Source organism: Astyanax mexicanus, chromosome 2 (genome assembly GCF_023375975.1).
Source record: "Astyanax mexicanus isolate ESR-SI-001 chromosome 2, AstMex3_surface, whole genome shotgun sequence".
NCBI classification, from domain to species: Eukaryota; Metazoa; Chordata; class Actinopteri; order Characiformes; family Acestrorhamphidae; genus Astyanax; species Astyanax mexicanus.
The window spans coordinates 74,383,053-74,405,213 of record NC_064409.1 but is presented as its reverse complement, the minus strand read 5'-3'; the positions used below and the strand labels follow the sequence as shown (position 1 = coordinate 74,405,213).

General features: G+C 39.7%; 2 protein-coding genes across 3 annotated transcripts in view; one reads left to right on the top strand and one right to left on the bottom strand.

Annotated features, from left to right (window-relative positions):
• tmem65 (transmembrane protein 65) overlaps positions 1-22,161 on the bottom strand; it is a 238,354-nt gene that overhangs the window by 96,515 nt on the left and 119,678 nt on the right. The gene's annotated exons all lie outside the window — the stretch shown is intronic.
• The window catches only part of syngap1a (synaptic Ras GTPase activating protein 1a), a 152,176-nt gene that overhangs the window by 39,633 nt on the left and 90,382 nt on the right, over positions 1-22,161 (top strand). The window lies entirely within an intron of this gene.

Genomic DNA, 22,161 nt, shown 5'->3' with positions numbered 1-22,161 from the left:
TTCAGAAAGGGAGAATTAATTGAGGTCTGGATTATGTTACTATAATGATACTTTATTAATTTTCCATTAATTTCACTGATGATGGAGTGAGATTTCATCCACTTCATTAACTGTAAGCAGAGCTATCAAATGAAACAAATTAAATATGTTAAAGTAATAGCAATTATATAAGATGGCATGAATATGTATGTCTCATTTAATATCTACACTAACATGCCAAAAATATTGACGTTCATTACTCTGTAGGTAGAAATATAGATAGTAGGGTTTAAAAAACTTCTGTTTTTAAAGCTTTTTACTCCTTAAGTAAAAGTATAAAAGTACTGGTATCAAAACTACTTAAAGTATAAAAGGAAAAGTAGTTTAAGGGGTTAAAATTGCCAATAAGGACAAAAGCTCAGGCCACACCACTATAGTGCACAACCCCCCTCCCCCCTCAAAACACATTTTACTAAAAGCCATAATGACTATAAATGTTTTATTCAAATGTTAATGTTGATACATTTGGGATGCACTAGGCTCCCTAGTGTTTCAGCGCACTTAAAATCCTTTATTTTCCCAAAAATCTTCATTGTGACCTTACAATCCAGTGCGCCTTATGTATATATTTTTACAGTCAGGTACTAAGGAGCAGTAAAGCCCCTCTTCTGAAGTGAAGCGTTATACAGGAGTTTAAGTCTAGTTCTCCAGCACCGAGGCTGAAGTATTAGCATTACCTGCTAACCATGCTAAGCGCTAGCTCTTTTGCCGTTCAGAGGCGAGTATATTAAACTTTAGTCTGTGTGTTTACTGTGGTAAAACAAGTTATGTGGGACAAACCAATAGCTAATATCTCCCTGGCTTACCAGAACACTCAGGGTTCCTCAGTGTAGCGCTAGCGCATTAGCCGCTTACCGCTAGCACTAGTGGTTAGCCGCTAATGCTAATGCTGCTGCACCCAGCCTTAGTGGAAATCTGGAAATCTTACTGCAAATAAACGGAAGCACTTTACTCACCCAAATAAACAGTTTTCATCCAGCACTTGTTTAACTTCTAAAGTAAAGTTTTTTTTTTTTTAAGAATTGCAGTTTTGTTTACTGAGCCCCAGCGGTGAGACCTGCTGACTTAAAAGGAAAACATGGCGACACCTTTGTTCCTTACTAGTGACACATAATGTGCCTCAATGTCTAGTGCGCCTTATGACCAGAAAATAGTTGTTTAATGATATGATGCGGAAAATACTGTACTATCTAAATGCATGTTCTTTCATAGTTTTTAAGTCTTTAATATTAATCTATAATGTAGAAAATAATAAATAATAAGAATATAGAAAAAAATAATAATGAGTGTATGATTATACATTTGACTGGTACTGTACATAATGTACATGACTGTGTTTTTATTATACACTAAAATATATGCTGTAATAGGATGAATTTACTACTTATTTTTAAACACAAAAAGTATAATTACTTTAATTGTTAACTATAACTGGAACACTCCACCTGAAATATTAAAATTGGAATTCCCCAAATCGTCTTTTTCTTAACATTTAAGTCTTAACACTGCATTTACTAAAGCTAAAGAATCTGATTCCAGCCAGAAAGCACATTGCAGGTTCAGAAAAAGCCCAGTTGATTGATTGAGCCTAATTCAATCCTGGCCACTTGATGTGGAGAGGCGCTAATGGACAAAAGACTGCAGGTAGGAGCTCCAGCACGTCCAGAGTCCTTTAGGTATGTGCTGTTTCACCATGGAGACAGTCAAAATCCAATGCAAGAATTATAAAATCAATTTTACAACCAATAGGGTGCCAGAGCAATTATAAAAGCACAGAACTGATGGCACTCTGCTTTCACACCCCCAGAAATGTCCTGGCAGCAGCGTTTGAATGTGTGGCTTTAGTGAGACGCTTTAAAAAGCATCAGTGGTCCGGCTTTGAGGACACGCTACATGAAGACGCTCCTCAGCAGCTTGTTAGGATGGATAATAATGGAGTTTTGAAGAAAACGTTTGAGAGATTTAGGTAAGAATGGTTGTTGTTTTATATATTTATGAAACAGCTCAGTGTTGTTTATTAACAGTGTGTATGTATGCAAATTAGCAAGATACTTTAAGCCACATACTGCATGTTTTAAACTGCATATATCTGGATAGATTCTCAGATTAAATAAGTTAAGGATTAGTTTAAGAACTTTTGCAATGGCAGCATCTGATCGTATTTGCAGGTAAATTGAGTCATTATAGAGTCCAACTTTCATTTTCAGTCGTATATTTCTGTTGCACTGGTTCCCGCTGAGGTAGTAAATAGCTGTTCATGTTAGCATGTTGCAGTATAACAGCATTAGCCAGCGCTAGTCTGGATAACATTCTTCAAATACTAATTTCCTTGATAAACCAGCAGCAGTTGGAGCACTTGAATTGTGAAATGCCTAAAATACACACTCCTACTAGTGGTTGTGATAAATTATCTAGCTAATCTTAGCTGAAGCTCAGTGCTCACCTGTTCAGGAGAAAATTAGCCAGCTGGGCATCTGTCTTGTAGTCCTTCTGGGCTCCAGGCTGTTTTCATCTTTCCAAAGCATTGCTGATATTTTACTTCATCACTGGTCGTGGAGCTTTTTAGAAGGATACATAGGTTGCAGTACAGTGTATTTGCCTTCTATTGTGTTTCCTGTGGTTTTGCCACAGTACAATGTAGTGTATTTAAAGAAATAGACTTCTATGAAGTGCAGTTTTAGTTTATTGTAATTCAATATACTTCTAAAATACTTATTTCCAAATATACTTTTGTACATTTTAGAAAAGTGTGTTAAAAAGGACTGTTACAGTAGTTCAATGTATCATGTAACTTTTTAGAAAGTAAATTAAATTACTACTACTAATTTGAAAAAAAAAGTAAATTTGTAACACGCTAAAAGTACAGTATATTAAAATATATTTTTATACCCAACAAAGTATACTAGAAGTGTGCTACTTACAAAAGACAGGAACAAGAAACATATTTGTATTCTAATGTAAATAGTTCTGTTATGTTAGAATGAACCAGTAGTCCTTGTAGAACTGTTAGAACTAAAGGTTGGAAAGCAGGTCGCAGTTCTCGCGAGCGTTGGTCGCGGCCACCTCTGAAAACTTACAGAGTCTGGTTTGAGCTCAGAGGAGCTCCGGCACAGACACGAGAGCACCGCTATTCCTCCTAATACACCTCAATGCAGCGCTGCAGTGAGTTTCAAGCTGTAATTTTACTACTTTAAAAAGATCAAAAATCAAGGAAATCCTACCTAGTGCTGCTTTAAGTATATTTAAAATAGTTTTATTTTAGTACAGTTAAGTACACTTAGCATAATTTAAGTAGGACTTTTGTTCTCTTTTTATACAATTAAAATATAAAATACAAAAAAAGTTGTTTTGTTTTAGCACTCTTTAAATATACTGATTAATAATAATGTGGCTACAAGAACACTTTAGTGCACTATAGGATAATAATGCTTAATAATGCTTTTTCACTCGGCTGATTAATGAGTTAATCAGTGATGCTAAGGGTTAAAGAAAAGCTGAAACTCCAAAAAGTAAAACCAGTAGCTTAGACACAGGGCAGCAAACAGGACAGATTTGTCTTAGATATTATGTGTGGACACCTTTTTTATATTAACTTCAAAAAAAGGACTGAGTTGTGTCTGAAATCTAATATTGGCCACCTTAGTTGCAAAGAAATCCATAAAGCTATAAATCCCAGTTCCTCTGAGGCCTCGGTGTACCAGGCTGATATTGAAGCCAGAGAACATGGTCTGTAGAGGAAAACAAGACCCAGAAAGTGAGTTTAAAAAAGCTCTGTTCACATTACAAGCCTCATTAATCTCTTCAAGTGAATCTTACAAGTGAATCATTTGTTAAGATGAACAATAAATCATATACTTCACCATCACATACTTTACTAATGTTAGGTAAACAAGTAAAAACTGCATTAGTTAATCTTCTTGTCATTTGCTTGTGTACTGCAGTTATGCATACAGTAATTTAAGGAATTTAAGTTACATGTAGAAACTGTAAATATACCTTTTTTAAGCATTATTAACATCTGGTAAACATTACTAAGCACTTATACAGCTCAGTTCAGTGAAATAAATATACCTGATGTAAAGTGAAATTGAAATAATTCTAATCCATGTAGAGATGTACTGTATGTCCAATAGACGTAAAAATATAAAATATATAATATTATATTAGTTAACTGACATTAGTAAATGAAATAAGTAACCGGCTACCACTGCATAAGTGTTATCACAGCCAAATATATTTATAACTAATATTTAATTCAGGGGTGTCCATACAGTTTTTTGTTGGGGGCCAGAAGGAGAAATATATTTAAAGTCATGGGCCACAGACTCTGTAATAAAACAAGTATTGAAATATACCACTTTAAATAATAAATTTTCCTGATTACTTTCATTAACACACCATTTTACTTGACTTACTATCTTTATCTATCTTTGACAGTGTTGTGTAAACTAAGATTTTTCAAATTGATGTTTCATTTCATGATGTGTCTTAATATTAAACTCCTTAATTACGGCAACTTTTAGACTCTTTTGGCCATTTTCTGCGCTACAACTGAACACTCTCGCCATTTTTAGACTCTTTGGCCCGTTTTTCTGCGCTACAACTGAACACTCTCGCCACTTTTAGACTCTTTGCGCACTCTCTCCGCTTTTAGACCATTTGGCCCATTTTTTTTATGCTACAACTGCGGCAACTCTTCGCTTTTAGACTCTTTGGTACGTTTTTCTGTGCTACATGCGCACTCTCTCCGCTTTTAGACTCTTTGGTACGTTTTTCTGTGCTACATGCGCACTCTCTCCGCTTTTAGACTCTTTGGCCCGTTTTTCTGCGCTACAACTGAGCACTCTCGCCACTTTTAGACTCTTTGCGCACTCTCTCCGCTTTTAGACTCTTTGGTCCGTTTTTCTGTGCTACAACTGAGCACTCTCTCCGCTTTTAGACTCTTTGGCCCGTTTTTCTGCGCTACAACTGAACACTCTCGCCACTTTTTGACTCTTTGCGCACTCTCTCCACTTTTAGACCCTTTGGCCCGTTTTTTTATGCTACAACTGCGGCAACTCTTTGCTTTTAGACACTTTGGCCCGTTTTTCTGCTCTACAACTGCGCAGTCTCTCCGCTTTTTGACTCTTTGCGCACTCTCTCCGCTTTTAGACCCTTTGGCCCGTTTTTTTATGCTACAACTGCGGCAACTCTTTGCTTTTAGACACTTTGGCCCGTTTTTCTGCTCTACAACTGCGCAGTCTCTCCGCTTTTAGACTCTTTGGCCCGTTTTTCTGCGCTACAACTGAGCACTCTCTCCGCTTTTAGACTCTTTGGCCTGTTTTTCTGCGCTACAACTGAGCACTCTCTCTGCTTTTAGACTCTTTGGCCTGTTTTTCTGCGCTACAACTTCACTCTCACCACTTTTAGACTCTTTGGCCCCTTTCTGACACCTAGCGTTCAAACTTTGAATCTCACATTATAAAATCCTGCTTAACAGCGGGCCAACTTTCCTTCTATTTCTAAAATACCGCACGGGCCGCTCCAAAAAAGGAAACGGGCTGCAAATGGCCTGGGGGCCGTAGTTTCGGCAAAGCTACAGCATATAAGCAAATGACAAGAAGAGCAGTTGTTACTTGTTTACCGAACATAAGTTAACATTATTAATAAAGTGTAATAAAGTGATTTATTGTTCATATTAACAAATGCTTTATTTCTAACATTAGTTAATGTGAAAACAACATTAATTAATGCTGTAGTTCCGTGTTTAATTAACATTACCTAAGCATTGTTAATGTATTACCTCATGTCTTGTTCATGGTAACTAATGCATTAATTCATATTAGTTAGTCAACACTTAATGTAAAGTGTTAACGAAATTAGATTGTTTCACCTCAGCCTGTGAACATACTGTAGCTATGAATACAAGGACCTAGCTTATTTAAAGGAGAACTTTGGTTGAAGTAAAACATGATAAAGAGTACTTACCTTTGTTGAATATCCCACTTCCGCTCTCCCACAGCATTCTGAGATACAGTAATTTTGTGTTTTTTGCTCAGCACTCTGTACAAAGGCTGTATCAGGGCATATTTTGCCCCCCAATAAATCATTTTTTTCACCATTATCCAGGCTCAAAGTTGCTTCACACCTCTTTGGTAGAATCCAGAGAGCCCTGACATGCCAGGAGGCAGGCTACGCAGAGTCTATGTATATATATATATATGTCTATGTTATTATCAGTACAATGATGTCGGCGCCCGGAGCTAAAAAGAAGCACTATGGGATGTAAACAGTGTTTTTTAATACGCTTCTTGTGGACTTTTAAAGTTATTAATGCCTCGTTTTAAATGCCAGGGCTCTGTGGATTCTACCAAGGAGGTGTTCAACTACTTTGAACTGGATAACGATGGAAAAAGTGATTAATGGAGGCAAAATATGGCAGATTTCTTTTGTATTTGCTTTTTTTCATACTGATATTTTTCTGATTATGAAAACATATCTTTAATATCAGACAAAGGTAACCTGAGTAAATATAAAAAGCATTTTTTAATTGAAAAAAAAATATTCAAACCAATCTAGCCCTGTGTAAAAACGTGTTTCCCCCCTAAATCTAATAACTAATTGTTTTAATTCAGACACATTGGAGGATTTTCCAGCAAAAACATCCTGTTTAAAATCATCCACAGGACTTATTTTTTATTTATTAGTTTATTAAATAATGGATATAACTTTAAATATCTCAGTGCATTCTTTTAAACTTGTCAAACTTCTCAGTTTTGTATTGAAGGTTTTACTCACTTTGCTTTTTTTCACAATAAGGTGAAGGTTAGGTTATGACCACAACAGTGCAAAACACTGACAAACTCTGCAGCCCAAGCATATCATAGATATTCAGTATTACTATTAAATAACTAAATTAGATTTTGTGTCCTTAAACTTACAGTTTTTTGGCTAACGAACAAAGGGGAATGGCCAGTTTTGCTCAATAAATAATGAAATGACCTTTTCTAAACAATACCCAAGCCGCAGTTTCATAGAGTATTGAGATTATTTTATTATTTTGTGCTGCAAGGCCAGGTTTTTCTAAAGCAGGAAACATTAGAAACAGAGAGAGGAGAATATTTCAGCCCATCCCAGTACATGACAGCGAGGCTACCCCCACAGCCAATCCAGCACGACTTCTCAAAATAGCTGTACCCCAGTGGGAAAACTGCAATTAAAGCATACCCCATGTTGATGCCAAGTTTCTGGTACAGAGATGCTGTCCACATTAAATTAAGTGTGCAATCCTGAAAGAGCAGTGATTCATTATTAATAAAATAGAGGCTAAAAAGCTTTTAAGATGACAGAAGGGTATTAATTCCAATCCGGTCTCAGGAGAACAGCACAATACTTCAAAATGTTCTTTATATATATATAAGTTTATAGTAGTGACTGATGAACAGTTTATTACTGACATTGTGTACAATAGTTAGTTCCGACCTCACACTCTGATTGGTTGAGAAGTGTTCTCACACTAAATCTGTATCACTCAGCGGACATATTGCCACATACACAAGGCATATACAAAACAAGATATTTTTGTATCGTCGTCTCCACCAGCAGCAGCAGCATTAGCTTAGCACAGGCTAGCGCTCAGCCAAGGCTCGTTTTTTGTGGAAAAAATAGGGAAAGAAAATCCATCAGTCACCTCGACTGCAGTCTGAATTGCAGAATTGCAACCAACCAGGCTAGGCTAAGCTAAGCTAATGCTAAGCTAAAGCAAGCTACGCTATGCTAACCACAGTCCTTCAGGCACAACTAGCTAACCAACATCACCCAGCAAACAGGCAGAAATGCTCACAAACTTAAAGCGTTCACATGAAGAAGACTCCACAGAGCAGGAGAGGAGAGGTTTTTTTATTGTTATTTTACACTCTTAACATTTATTAACCCCCTTAACCCCCAATTTTGATTTCATGCTAATGTATAAACCCTACGCCAATTTTTTTTAATTAGTAAGAAAGTAATGAAAAATGTATTACTGCACCTTTAAAACATAAAAAAATATAATAAAAATATAATTTTAATAATACCTTTTTTCCTCTCAAGTCCATCAATCAGTCCATTTGCTGCAGATATGATTTACTAAAATAATTATTTGTAATTATTTTCAGCATATGCTATTTGGTTTAATTTAATATCAAATAGAGGGGAAAATTAACTGATGCACCTTTTTAAACATAACATGATATTTATTACTTCACTTTTTTTACACTAATTACACTTTTTTTAAACCTCGAGTCAGTCTGTCCAGTTGCTGCGCATGTGAATGTACTTTTATTAAAACGTCCAATTAAATTCATATCAGCGTGAAGTGAAACTGCCCACAACTGTGCTAATTTATTTTTGTGTAATGATTGTGCCCATTAGTCACCGCATCACACGCCGCTGTATCACACGACAACGGAAAAGGAGACAGGCCTTTTAATTTCATAGTTTTCACTTTTATATACTAACATGAGTTTTAATTATGCACTGACATGCCAAAAGTCATGGGATAGAAACGAGAGTCGTGTTACATGAATGTGACCATGTCTAATGGAAGCTAAAGAACGCTGCATTGACCTGTGGGATTGTGTATGGGGTCTTCCAGAGAGATTTTTGCCAAAGTTGCTTGTCTGTTTGCATGGACAATTTTAGCCAGAAGCTGCCGGTCACAATCACAATACCACTTACTGCGCTACTGTATACTGTGAATCATAATGCTTTTTATTACGTATTGAAACAAGGGCTAAAAACATCATATACTTTACATAAGGATCCATTCTTTCTTTTTCTCTGCTCCCTGTCCGGTTCTCTATTTTATACTGTTTTATATAGAAACATTTTTGGGATATCTACTCATTCATTGTTTCATGAGTTTATCCTGCTTTTCTTGGACTAACTTCTATTTCTATTCTATTTAAAACATTGCTGTGAGGATTTGATTGCATTTAACTAGAAAACTAGACAATCTGTGTGTGTTTGTGCATTTGCAGTGTCAGCTACGGTTGCAGCTTAATGTAGCTAAATGCATTTATTAGAAACATTTGGGCATATTATGCATTTATTACTATATTATTTAGATATTCCATTTGGTGGCTGTAAGAGAGAATGGTTTAGAAGCAGATACACAACTCAGGGTGAGAGCTAACCAGACTGAAATACAGCATCCGTACTGGGGGGTTAGTTTTTTTAGGATGCTTTTATTCATGAGAAACAATTTTGATGTTAACTCTTCTACTTTGTGCTTAAATAAATGTTTACTGGAGCCAGAAATATTATGTATTTAGTCTGGAACTTCCCCCACTGGTAATCGCTATTGATAAGGAGCTCAGCAGGGACTGGGATTGATTGGACCAGTGGTGTCTCTATAACATTAATGACAAATACAGCACTAAAAAGACTGTTTTGTTCCATGTGTGTCTGTGTGTGTGTCTGTGTGTGTAATTTGCTTGTTTTTTCCCCCAATGCTTTGTCAGAGGTTTGCCTCTGATTCCTGAGGCTTTAATATCATGACGCTCGTTACAACGGCATTAGCAGCCACGGGGCTCCGAGGCGGGGACGCTCAAACAAACGAATAAATTAGCATGTGTTATAATTGCTGGAGAGCTGTGTCCGGCGTCAGGCCTGTAGAGGGAGGAGAGAGGAGAGAGGGAACGCCAAGGTCAGGAATGGAGGGATAGAGCGAGACGTGGGGATTGGTTCAGTTCAGCAGGGCCTGTAGCCATGGAGCCGCACAGCGGACGCCAAGCAGGGCTCGCAATTACTGCACGAGCATTACAGCGAGCGAGAGAGAGAGAGAGAGAGAGAGAGAGAGAGAGAGAGATACTCCAAGAGAGAGAGATATACACTAAGAGAGAAAACGAGAGAGAGAGAGATATATTATTGATATCTTATTCATTTAATTTTTTTTTATTTATCTATATAATTTACTTTTATATGTAAGATATGCTAATATATATATAGTTATATGTATTGTTTTTTTTACCTTTTGTATATTAACTTCTTGTTTTATTGCTTTGGCAAAAGTTATTAATTGCAATTTAAAGCTATTTTAAATTGAAAAGAAAACATTGAGAGGGAGAGAGAGATGTTGCAAAAGAGACTGGGAAAGAGATAGAAATTAGGGAGAGAAAAATATAGAGTGTGGGAGAGAGAGAGAGAGAGAGAGGGAGAGAGATACACTAAAAGAGAGAAAGAGAGGGATAGAAAGATGCTGAGAGAGAGAAAAATAGACAGAGTGGGAGAGAGAGACTAAGAAAGAGAAATAGAGAGAGATATGCACTAAGAGAGAAAAAGAGAGGGAGAGAGAGATGTTGAGAGAGAATGGAAGAGGGATAGAGAGTAGAAAGTAAAATATATAGAGAGCGAGAGAAATAGAGAGAGATACACTGAGAGAGAGAAAGGGAGGGAGATAGAGGTGTTGAGAGAGAGAATGGGAAAGAGATAGAGAGTAGAGAGAGTGGGAGAGCGAGAGAGAGACACTGAGGGATGGTGGGGATTGAGATGTTTTAAGGGCGCAGGATTGTGGTGTTTAGAAACAGAGAGTTTAGCACTGAGAGGAGTCGCTTTGAGGTCGCTCCTCACTGTAACCATGGCAATAATTACAGACTACTGTAGCAACGCTGTAAGCAGGGGCAGAGGGGTCAGAGAGAGAGAGAAAGAGAGAGAGATGAAGAGGGAAAAATCATTTTTATTTAACTATTTTATTTATTTATTCCAGGAAATAAAGCTAAGAAGATGGAATTCAGAACAAACGTGTAAATTGGAAAAAATGGCCTTAATCCCTAATCAAATAATCAAATTCCAACTGACTACTTTCATTTCTTATTAAAAGTAAAAAAGCACCATCCTAGGACAGTCCTACATGTTGTACCTTGATTGCATTCTAGACACTGGAATGCAGCTGTCGTGAGCTGAAAAGAGTGTGATGAGCTAGCTAAAATACTAATGTTACCGGGGAGAAAATTAAAGCTAGTGCGAGCTACATAACCTTAGCAACAAGCTAGCTAACACACTAATGTTTCTTGGGAGAGAACTAAAGCTAGAGATGAGCTATCTGAGCGACAAGCTAGCTAACCTTAGTGATGAGCTAGCTAACCTTAGCGACAAGCTAGCTAACCTTAGTGACGAGCTAGCTAACCTTATCGACAAGCTAGCTAACCTTAGTGATGAGCTAGCTAACCTTAGCGACAAGCTAGCTAACCTTAGTGACGAGCTAGCTAACCTTAGTGATGAGCTAGCTAACCTTAGCGACAAGCTAGCTAACCTTGGCGACAAGCCATCTAAAATACTAATGTTACCAGAGAGAGAAAACTAAAGCTACTGACGAGCTAGCTAACCTAAGCGACAAGCTAGATAACCTTACTCATGAGTTAGCTAACCTTAGTGAAAGCTATCTAACATTAGCGACAAGCTAGCTAACATACTAATGTTTCCGGGGAGAGAACTAAAGCTAGTGACAAGCTAGCTAACCTTAGCAACGAGCTGTTTTAGGGCAAATTGTGATTGTTTTTTACATTTTATAATAAAAATGAACAGAATTTGATTCAGTTGACTTCATGCAGTGACTTCTGATTTAATTTTAGAAGAGACACAGATTAAGCACAATTTTGATAAATAGAGAAGATACTTTATTTTTAACTCTTAATCTGGTCTTGGTCTTGGTATCGGTCTTGGTCTCGACTACAACACTAGGTAATAGTATGAAAAAGAGAAATAGAGATATAGAGAATAAGAGAGAGCAACATGGCGGAAGAAAGAGAGAGAAATAGGAGATTATGTTAAAGTGAGACTATTTCTTTTTCTTTCTCTAACTCTATCTCTCTAAATTTCTCTCTCTCATACTAGCTCCATCGCTTGATCAATCTATTTTTCTCTATTTCTTCAACTTATTCTGTCTTTTCATCCTTAATCTTCCTATTTCTCTCTCTATTGCTTTGAATCTTTGTAGATCACCAAAGATTCGCTCACCAATTCTACCTCAATCATTCTCTCTCCTCCTCTATTTCTCTCACTATATATCTGTGTATCTCTCATCCTCTATCTGTATCTCTCTCTCTCTTTCTCTCATTCTCTGTCGTTCCTCCTGTTCTGGGGATGGTGGTCATGATGCTGGAGCTGCAGGCTTGTGTTGTCATGGAAACAGTAAGTCCGTGTGCTGTCCCCCCCTCTGAGCTCAGCGTTGGTCCGTTCCTCTGGCTGCTCCAGCCCTGAGCTCGGCTCCGGACTGTACCAGCGCCACACACACACACGGGTTCATCAGCCGGAGAACAATACACACACACACACACACACACACACACACACACACACACACACACACATACCTTTAATGTAACTCTAAATAGAGTAGTCACAGACAGCAGCGCTGCCAGCAGTGAGTCAGAGTGTGTGCTGGGTAGCATTAAGGACCGTCCCTGAGGAAAAACTCCCCCACTCTCTCTATCTCTTTCTCTGTATCTCTCTCTCTCTCTCTCTCTCTCTCTCTCTCTCTCTCTCTCTCTCTCTCTCTAATTCAAAGTTGCTTTATTGCCATGGCAGAAATTCACACTCGAATTGCCAGAGATGTGTTAAATAACTTTAGACCATGACAGATCCCAAAAAGCTCAAACAGTTTTAATTTAAACCATAAATTAACTACATCATGTTTGTATGAACAGCTAAAAAAATATATACTAAGAAGGATTTTAAAAAGAAAAAGCAGACAAGTCTAGATTTAACGTAATAGAACATATGGGTATGCAAAAAAAATAGAGACTACTTAAAAGTGATGAGTTTCTTTGATTTTACCAAATTGAAAACCTCTGGAATAAAATCAAGAGAAAGATGATCACAAGCCATCAAACCAAGCTGAACTGCTTGAATTTTTGCACCAGGAGTGGAATAAAGTTATCCAAAAGCAGTGTGTAAGAATGGTGGAGGAGAACATGCCAAGATGCATGAAAATTGTGATAAAAAAAAAGGGTTATTCCACCAAATATTGATTTCTGAATTCTTAAAACTTAAATATGAACTTGTTTTCTTTGCATTATTTGAGGTCTGAAAGCCCTGCATCTTTTTTGTTATGTCAGCCATTTCTCATTTTCTGCTCTAAATGACAATATTTTTTATTTGGAATTTGGGAGAAATGTTGTCCATAGTTTATAGAATAAAACAACAATGTGCATTTTATTCAAACATATACCCATAAATATTTAAATCAAAGAAACTGATTCAGAAACTGAAGTGCTCTCTTATTTTTTTTCAAGAGCTGTCTATTTGCTAGCTTCTAAAGGGCAATAATGAACATGGCCAGAGCAGCCACTCTCCATATGAACCACATAGGGCACCATAGCATCTGCCTAGCAAACATTATAGCAACACAATTGTCTTAGCAACCCACCTTTTGCAAGTACCTAGTATAACATAGCAGCCCCCTATCCACACCATAGAAACCAACTAGGATACTTTAGCAATTGTAGAGCAACTGCTCTGCAACACTCAATCGTAACCACATTGTAACATGATTGTAAACACCACCTGGGATTCTATAGCTTCCACTTATCAGCACCATAACAACACCAGAGAAACCACCCAATTCTCAAGGGATTTATACCCCTCGAGTGCCTCAAAGCATTAGGCACTGTGCCAGTAGATTCATGATAGTCTGCAAAAGAGGGTTCTTTTTTATGGGCAGTACTTTTCTACAGGGATTGGGTTTGGATCTGTGCGTGGATGTGCATTTGCACATGTGTGTCAGCAATGCATGCAACCTAAATGCATTTAGTAGAAGGAGTATCCATACATATTTGGACATGCATTGTATCTTGTATCTTGTAGGATCTTGTTCATTGGCCTTGTGAAGGCAGATAGCACGGTGTTTGTGTGTGTGTGTGTGTGTGTGTGTGTATTTAATAAAGATCCTCCTCCAGGACACTAGTGGTCCTGTACTCAGAGTCCCAGACTGCAGGCGATCTTCTGAAGAAATAACATAATCAAATGAATCTAAATCATAAAACTAAAGATTACTGTGTAACAAGTGTGTTAGCTGTGTGTGTGTGTGTGTGTGTGTGTGTGTGTGTGTGTGTGTGTGTGTGTGTGGAGGAGGCTTCAGTGTCTGCTGCAGTCCAGCCTGGAGGAGGCGGACACATATCTGCGCTCTTATACAGCCTGTAATGTGCACACATACTGTAAGTGTGTGTGTGTGTGTGTGTGTGTGTGTGTGTGTTTGTGTATGAGAAAGAGAGAGAAAGAGAGATAGAAAGTGGTGAGAGTATTTAATCATGTTTTTAATATACCCTCCCTATCACCACCACTCACACACCCACTCCCTCTCTTTCACTACACAACATAGGCATGTGTGTGTGTGTGTGCAGTAAGAGAGAGAGAGTGTGAATGTTTATAGTGAGGAAACAGGAAAGTGTGAGAGTTCTTTATTCAATACTATTTTTGTCACTTCTGTTTTCCCATAGGAATGAATGAATAACACCATAGCAACTGCCTAGCAACCACAAAGCACCACTTTAGAAACCACGCCACAACACCTTAACAACCACATAGGGTACAATAGCAACTGCCTAGAAAACACTATAGCATCCACTTGTTGTAAGCACCTGAGATACCATAGTAACCACCTATCAACTCCATAGAAACCACCTAGAATACTTTAGGTACTGTTATTAACCGTTGTTAACAATTATTCTGCAACCATATTGTAGCACTATTGCAACCAAATGGGTTACCAGAGAAAATCCATAGCAGTCGCTAAGCAACACTCAAGCATCCATCTGGCAAACTCCATGACAACCACCTGGGATACCATAGCATCTTCCTATGAGCCACCATCAACCATTCATGGAGAACAATAGATAAGGAGAGAAAAATAGAGGTATGGAGAACAGATAAAGAGATATATGAGAAAGAGAGAGAGAGAGAATAGATAGAGAGATAATGAGAGAGATATATGGAAAGAGAAAGTGAACAGAAAGAAGATAACAGATAAGAGATATGAACAAAGAGCGAGAGTGAAAGAGAGAACATAAAGATATGCTGAGAGGAAGAGAGAAAGAACAGATATTAGAAGAACAGATACAGAGTGAGAATTAGCTGATATAAAGATGGAGAGAGTAAGAGAAAGAGGTATGAAGAGAGATATGGAGAGAGTGAGCAAAAAGAAAAATTGGGAAAGAGAAAGTTATGGAGCGAGATATGGGGAGAGAGGGAGAGAGAAAGGTATGGAGAGAAAGGGAATGGGATAGAGGGAACTGATAGAGAGATTTGGAGACAGAGAGAGAGAAAGAGAGAACAGATAAAGATATGGAGAAAGAAAGAACAGATAGAGAGATATGGAGAAAGAGTGAGAGTGAAAGGGAAAACAGATAAAAATATGGAGAGAGAAAGAAGAGAGGTATGGAGAGAGGGAGAGAGAAAGAAATGGAGAGAGAGAGAGATGGAGAGAGATACATGGAAAGAGATATGGAGAGAGAGTGAGAAGGGGGGACAGAGAAAGTGTGTGCCTGTGTGTGTGTGTTTGCAGTTAAGAGCGGGTGTGAGCGCGTGCGCATGTAGTAGATCTGGCCCTCCCTATTGGTCTCCAAGAACCGCTTTCACACACACACACGCACACACACGCACACACACACACCCACTCCACTGCCCCTCGTGTACTTCCCGAAAGCGCGTGCACACACTCCCCCCTGTAGAACCTAGGCTCACTCTCTCTTCCTTGCTTTCTCCTTCGCTCACTCCCTCGCTTATTCGCTCTCTCGCACACTCCTCTTCCCTGGGACGGATCGCTCGCTTGCTTATCATCATTTTACCAACGACAATGACGATGACGCTGCGCCCACGCGCCCACGACTGCCTGACTGCGAAATCTCTTTAAGTTCCTGCAGCAGCAGGAGCAGGAGGTGCAGCAGGAGAAGCAGCAGAAGGTGCAGCAGGAGCATCAGGAGCAGTAGGAGCTTTAAGACCAGGAGCAGGAGGAGCAGCGCATGGACGTGGATGTGGAGAACCCACGGGGAGCCTCAGTGACTGGACGCATGTAGGGAAAAAAGACGAGCAGTGACAGAAAGAGACAGAGAGAGAGAGAGAGAGAGAGAGAGAGAGAGGGAGCGAGAGAGGGGGAGTGCGGAGAAGATGCGGTGCTCTGTGCGGTGCGGTGGCGTTGGGCTCGAGCTGGATGGGGTTCTGGAGAAATGTGGGGGTGAGGAGGCAGCAAGGCACCAGCCACACGAGGCACGCAAGGCTAACGAGGCACAGGAGGCTAACGAGGTACAAGAGGCCGGGCTGCCTCAAGTCCAACCGGGGACAGTGCGCGAGGCATGGTTGGAGAGGGACCCCGCTCAGCAGGATTGAGCGCAACTCCCATGCCCTGTGCTGCATGAGGATCTGGGGCTTTTCCTCATCTCATTATTGCTACCACTCTTCTTTTGTTTTTGCGGTCACTTCAGGACTGCCCACCTCCTCGCTTTCTCCTAATTTTTGATGAGTTGAGGGTCTAAACAAGGCTTGAAATATTCATGCTTTGCAAGGTAGACTCTGATCAATAATTCATGGTCCAGCATTTTGCTTTTGATTGCTTCATCTTCATCCTAGACACAAGCACAATGCAAACCAATGAGATTTATATATAGCGACGGAGCTTGCTAGGCAACAGTACCTTGTCGAGAGCGACTAACTGACTGGGTCCATTATTCATATTCTTCTGTTTCTGTAATTCTTGTTTCTAAGTCGCTTGGGTGCAGAAGAAGACTGACAGGGTCTGGAATTGGTTTTTGTTATACGCAACCATTTGGATACAAAAGAACCGAGCAGATTTGTGGATTTTGCCTGGAATATAAGTTGGAATTTGAATTTGAAGGCATCTCAAACTCTATGAGACTCTACAAGATATTTAGGCATCACTTTCTTTTTGACCTCTCTTTGGACCGACTGACTCTAAAGCTCTAGCTGGACCTTGTTTTTTGTTGTTTTTGTGATGGTGAGGTCCAGAAACGATAGCATTCTGTCAGAACGACCGTCTGTCGAGGAGCAGCACCCCACTTTGGATTGACATGAAAACTTCATAATTTGATCCAGAAGCTAGGACCCTGTCAAGTCTGCAGTCTGTAGAACAGAAGTTTGAGTCACCCTGACCCATTTTGGATCTACATCAAATTCGTAAGAAGGTCCAGAGGCTAGCATCCTGTACAGACATCCCACTTTGGATTGACGTCAGAATTTCGTAATAACGTCCAGAAGCTAGCACCCTTTCAACTCTGTAGTCAGTAGGGTACAAAGTCGTTCGAGTCACCCCAATCTTTACAGACATCCCACTTTGGATTGACGCCAGAACTTCGTAATAGCGTCCAGAAGCTAGCACCCTTTCAACTCTGTAGTCAGTAGGGTACAAAGTCGATCGAGTCACCCCAACTTTTATGGATATCCCACTTTGGATTGACGTCAGAACTTCATAATAGCGTCTAGAAGCTAGCACCCTGTCAATTCCTCAGTCCGTAGAAGACCAGGTTGAGTCACACCGACTTGTATGGACACTCCGTTTTGGATCTACATCAACTTCGTAAGAAGGTTTAACTAACACCCTGTTAAGCCACACATCGTAAACTCCATAACCTCTGTAGACTCTATACGGAAGCAAGTCGAGTCACTTTGACTTGTGCGGACGTCCCACTTTGGATTGACGTCAGAACTTCTTAATAGGGTCCAGAAGCTAGCACCCTGTCACTTCTGCAGTCCGTAAAAGACCAGGTTGAGTCAACCCAACTGTCTGTTTTGGATCTACATCAACTTCTCAAGAAGGTTCAAAAACTAGCACCCTGTCAATCCACACATTGTAAACTCTATAGCCTCTGTAGACTCTGTAGAGGAGCAGGTCGGGTCACCCCGACTTGTACGGGCACTCTGCTTTGGATCTGCCTCAAAGCTTTGGAGATGTAAGGAGAAAAGGACAGTGATGGATGTCCCAAAGATGGAGAGCGTCTGAAGAGACTCTTTCAAGCCTCACAGGGGTGTCACACTAGCACGAGTGTCACTCTAGCAGGGGTGTCACTCTGCAGACTTCTTTTTTTTTCTTTTCCTCTCACTCTGAGCTCCCACAGCCTTGCACCCGGACAGACTGACACACTCAGAGACTGAGAGACGGCGAGGAGCGAGAGGGAGCTAAGAGGAGGCCTGCGAGCCTGAAGCCTCCTCTTTCTTCGGTAAGATCATCATTATTCTCCAGAATAGTAATCATGAGCCTCCAGAGCTAATGGTAATTCTAACTCCTGGGGAAGCCAGATGCTTCATGCAGATCAGTCAAGCCCCGCCAAGCCCCACAAAGCCCTGCCAGGCCCCTAGAGATGTGGGTCTGTGACAGAGAGAGAATGTGTGTGTGTGTGTGTGTGTGTGTGTGGTGCTGGAGGAATATGATGATATGTTCAGCAAATTATGGTTGACAGTTGCGGTATTTAACAAGTATACACCTTGTGTACCCTGGTCAGTTCAGACATTCAGGGCATACTATTTTAAGGCATCTAGTGTGTAAAATGTAGCTGACTGTCCTAGAAAGAGAGATAGAAAGTGGTGAGAGTATTTAATCATGTTTTTAATATACCCTCCCTATCACCACCACTCACACACCCACTCCCTCTCTTTCACTACACAACATAGGCATGTGTGTGTGTGTGTGTGCAGTAAGAGAGAGAGAGTGTGAATGTTTATAGTGAGGAAACAGGAAAGTCCTAGATTCGCATTATTACCGTATTACTGGTTACAGTGTCTCTCCACATTGAATTTGCCCTCAACGGTACAACGTGACCCCTAAGGGCCAACTGCCTTACACATAGAAGAAAAAATGCAAAAGAATATTGTTTAATTATGTCCCCTAAATAGTGCTACTGGGGACATATTCCTTAGGGTCCAAGAGTCAATTCAGTTTGGATTCAGTTGCAGTCACCTTTTCGGAATCACTTCTGATACTTCTGAAACTGCATTTCTTAGAACAAATCCAGTTGAAGTCCTAACGTCACCCCAGATTTGATGTTCCGCAGTGATTCAGTGGTCTATGTCTATTATGTCTATTCAGGATCATTCAAACTGGAGTTCAATTGGAATCAACCAATTTTGAAGTCCAGTGTTGCATCAGCTAGACTTCTTAGATAAACCAAGCATAATTTGCTAAAATTTTTAAGTAAACCCAAATGAAGCATTCTTTCAACTGGAGTTCACAAGTTTCACACAATTTAGATCCAGAGTTATTTCCACTAGAATTCTAGAGATAGAATCTAGAATTCACTCCAATTGAAGGCCTACAATTTCTTCAATTTCAGTCCAGAATCACCCCAACTGCAGTTCTAAATTTCACCCAACTTCAGGTTCAGAATTAAACCAAGTGCCATTCTAGAATTTCTCCACTTTCAGGTCCAGAATCACTCCAACTGCAGTTCTAGATTTCATCCAACTTCAGGTCCACAATCAGCCCAACAAACCTTCTTTGGAATAAGCTCAGTTCCATATGAAGAATCAATCTGCAGTTTCAGAGTTCCTCAAACTTAAGGTCCAGAATCACTTAAACTGCTGTTCTAGAATATGTCCACCTACAAGTTTAGAATTACACCAACTGCAGTTCTACAATTCCTCCAACTTGATTTCCAGAATCAGTCCAACTGCAGTTCTACAATTCTTCTTTAGGTTCTAGAATCCCTCCAACTTCAGGTTAGAATTAAACCAACTGCAGTTCTAGAATTCCTCCAACTTCCAACTGAATAACTCCAGTTTCAGATTCAGAATTCTTCCAGTTGCAGTTCTATAAATACTTTAGCTTGATAGTATCTAGAGTTATTCCAACTTCAGATGTAGAATCACTTCAGCTAGAGTGTTAGAATTGATCCAGCTGGAGATCTAGAATGACTTCAAGTGAAGCTCTAGAAACACTGCCGTAGCTGGAGTTGTAGAATTGCAGATGACTGCAGCTGGACGTCTGGAGTGTGAGATGGAGCTTTGAAGCTCTGCAGTGGACGTGAGCGTAATGCAGGTGTAGTGGAGTGGAGTGAGTATTGATGTGTTTGATCCGCTGGTGAGCACTGTTTACCTGAACCCAGTGTGACATGTGACCACTCCCTCCCTCCCTCCCTCCCCCTCACTCTGAACCCTGGAGGAGCTGCAGCTCCAGACAGAGGTTGTCCTCTTCTCTTCAGCCTGTTAGCATAAATAGAATTTAAAATGGCTTATGTAAAATGCAGGATCTGCTTGGGTTGAGCTCGGAGGTGTGAACTCTGCTGCGGTGGAAGATCACCCGTGTTAAATTGCCTCCTGCTGAGTTACATTTAATCACACACTGCTGAATTAGTTTCAGATTAACTCTCAAAACACTGGGGATTGCATGACAGAGCCCCCGGGCGGTGACTGCATTGTCTGGAGCTATGCTGGGTGGTGGATTATCTAAGATATACGTAGGCGCTACAGATGGTTCTTTGGGGAGACGCCATATAGAAACCACTTTTGGGTCAATAAAAAACAATGTATATAAAGAGAACCTGTGAAGAACTTTTAAATTGTGAAGAAAAAGACTTTATCCTGATTTTGTTAGAGTAACTGTCTCCCCTTGGTTAGTGGATTGTTTTCTGAATGTTACAGTTAAGTTCCTATACCATTATCCTCCAGCTGGAGAATCACTCCAAATTCAAGTACAGAATCACTCCAACCAAAGTTATGTAGAATTACCCCAAATTCACATTAGACACTTCAGTTTGATATCAATAGCTGTTCTATAATTGTTCCAACTCGGGATCTAGAATCATATAGATCTAGAATGGTTCCTTAGAGCTTTAAAAGGCTCTTAAGGAAAGGTATTAAAAAGAGTTTATCCTGATTTTGTTGGTGTAACTGTCTCTCTAGCTAACACTTTTTGGTTAGTGGAACGTTTTCCAAATTAATATTCTTACAGTGTTCAATCTGTTCCTAGTTTCAAAATGTTCCTAAAATGTTTTTAAACATTATCGTAACTTATTTTTATCTGGCTTTTGTTGGAGTTACAGTCTCTACTGTCCAGTAAAGACTTTGAATTAGATTTTTAAAGCATTGCTGCTAGAGTCATCATGCCCTATCGTTCACCCTGCGCAAGGCGTGTCGTGATGCTCATTGCTATCTTACGCCCAGTCAGAGTTCAGGAATGAATCTACACTGATGGGCGTGTTGGTCTGGAAGTGAGGTGTGTTCAGGACAATTTCTGGCATGTTGCTGTTTTGGTGGTGGGAAATACACTGCCACTGACTGATTAAAACCCTGACAACAGTCACCCGTCCATACCTACGCAGATGTGCGGCACACAAGGCACACATTCAGCATGGGTACACCCCCGCTCATCACACACAGGTAGAAAGCTAGATGCAGTGCACATATCCAGCTTTTACCTCAACAATAAACAGAATAAAGAATAAAATAACATTGGTGTTCCCCTAAATATACTGCTGTACACGCAGGTCAGTATCTGTTAAGATACAAACGTGCCAAAGTCAAGGGGATGACAACTGGCACATTGATTGCTTTATTTCATGTTACGCTCAAAACACACCCATGATTAATTAGGAGAATGTGTTTCGAGCCTCACGAGGCATATTTTTTGCACCCTCACAATACCAAACACACACCGACACGCCCTAAATCCAGCTGCACAATCCGCAATTTTTTCTTTTAAATGAAAAGCAGTAGTAGCTGAATCTGCCACTGCTGATGTGCTTTGTCTGTGTGGTAAACTATGATAAATAGTTTGTAAAATAGGATGTAATATTTTTTACTATATTACTCAGTTATATTATTGATTGCGCACACCAAGGGTGGTGGCTTTTATATGGTTCACATTGATATTGGAATTGAATTGCATCAATCAAAATTAAGCCCTACATCCAGAAAAAAAGCTTTTACTAGATTCTAGAGCATTGGTGTAAAGATTGAATTGCATTTTGACCCACAAGGGCTTTAAGGAGGCCACATACTGGTTTATAAACCATTTTCAGATCACAAATTCCACATAGGTTTTCCACAAACTAACTGTCATACTGGCCAGACACACTACAAGCACAGATAAGAAATACAATATTTATTTAAGGGGTTTAGCAAGACAGGTTAGTGAAAAGCAGGCAGGGTCAATAACCAAAG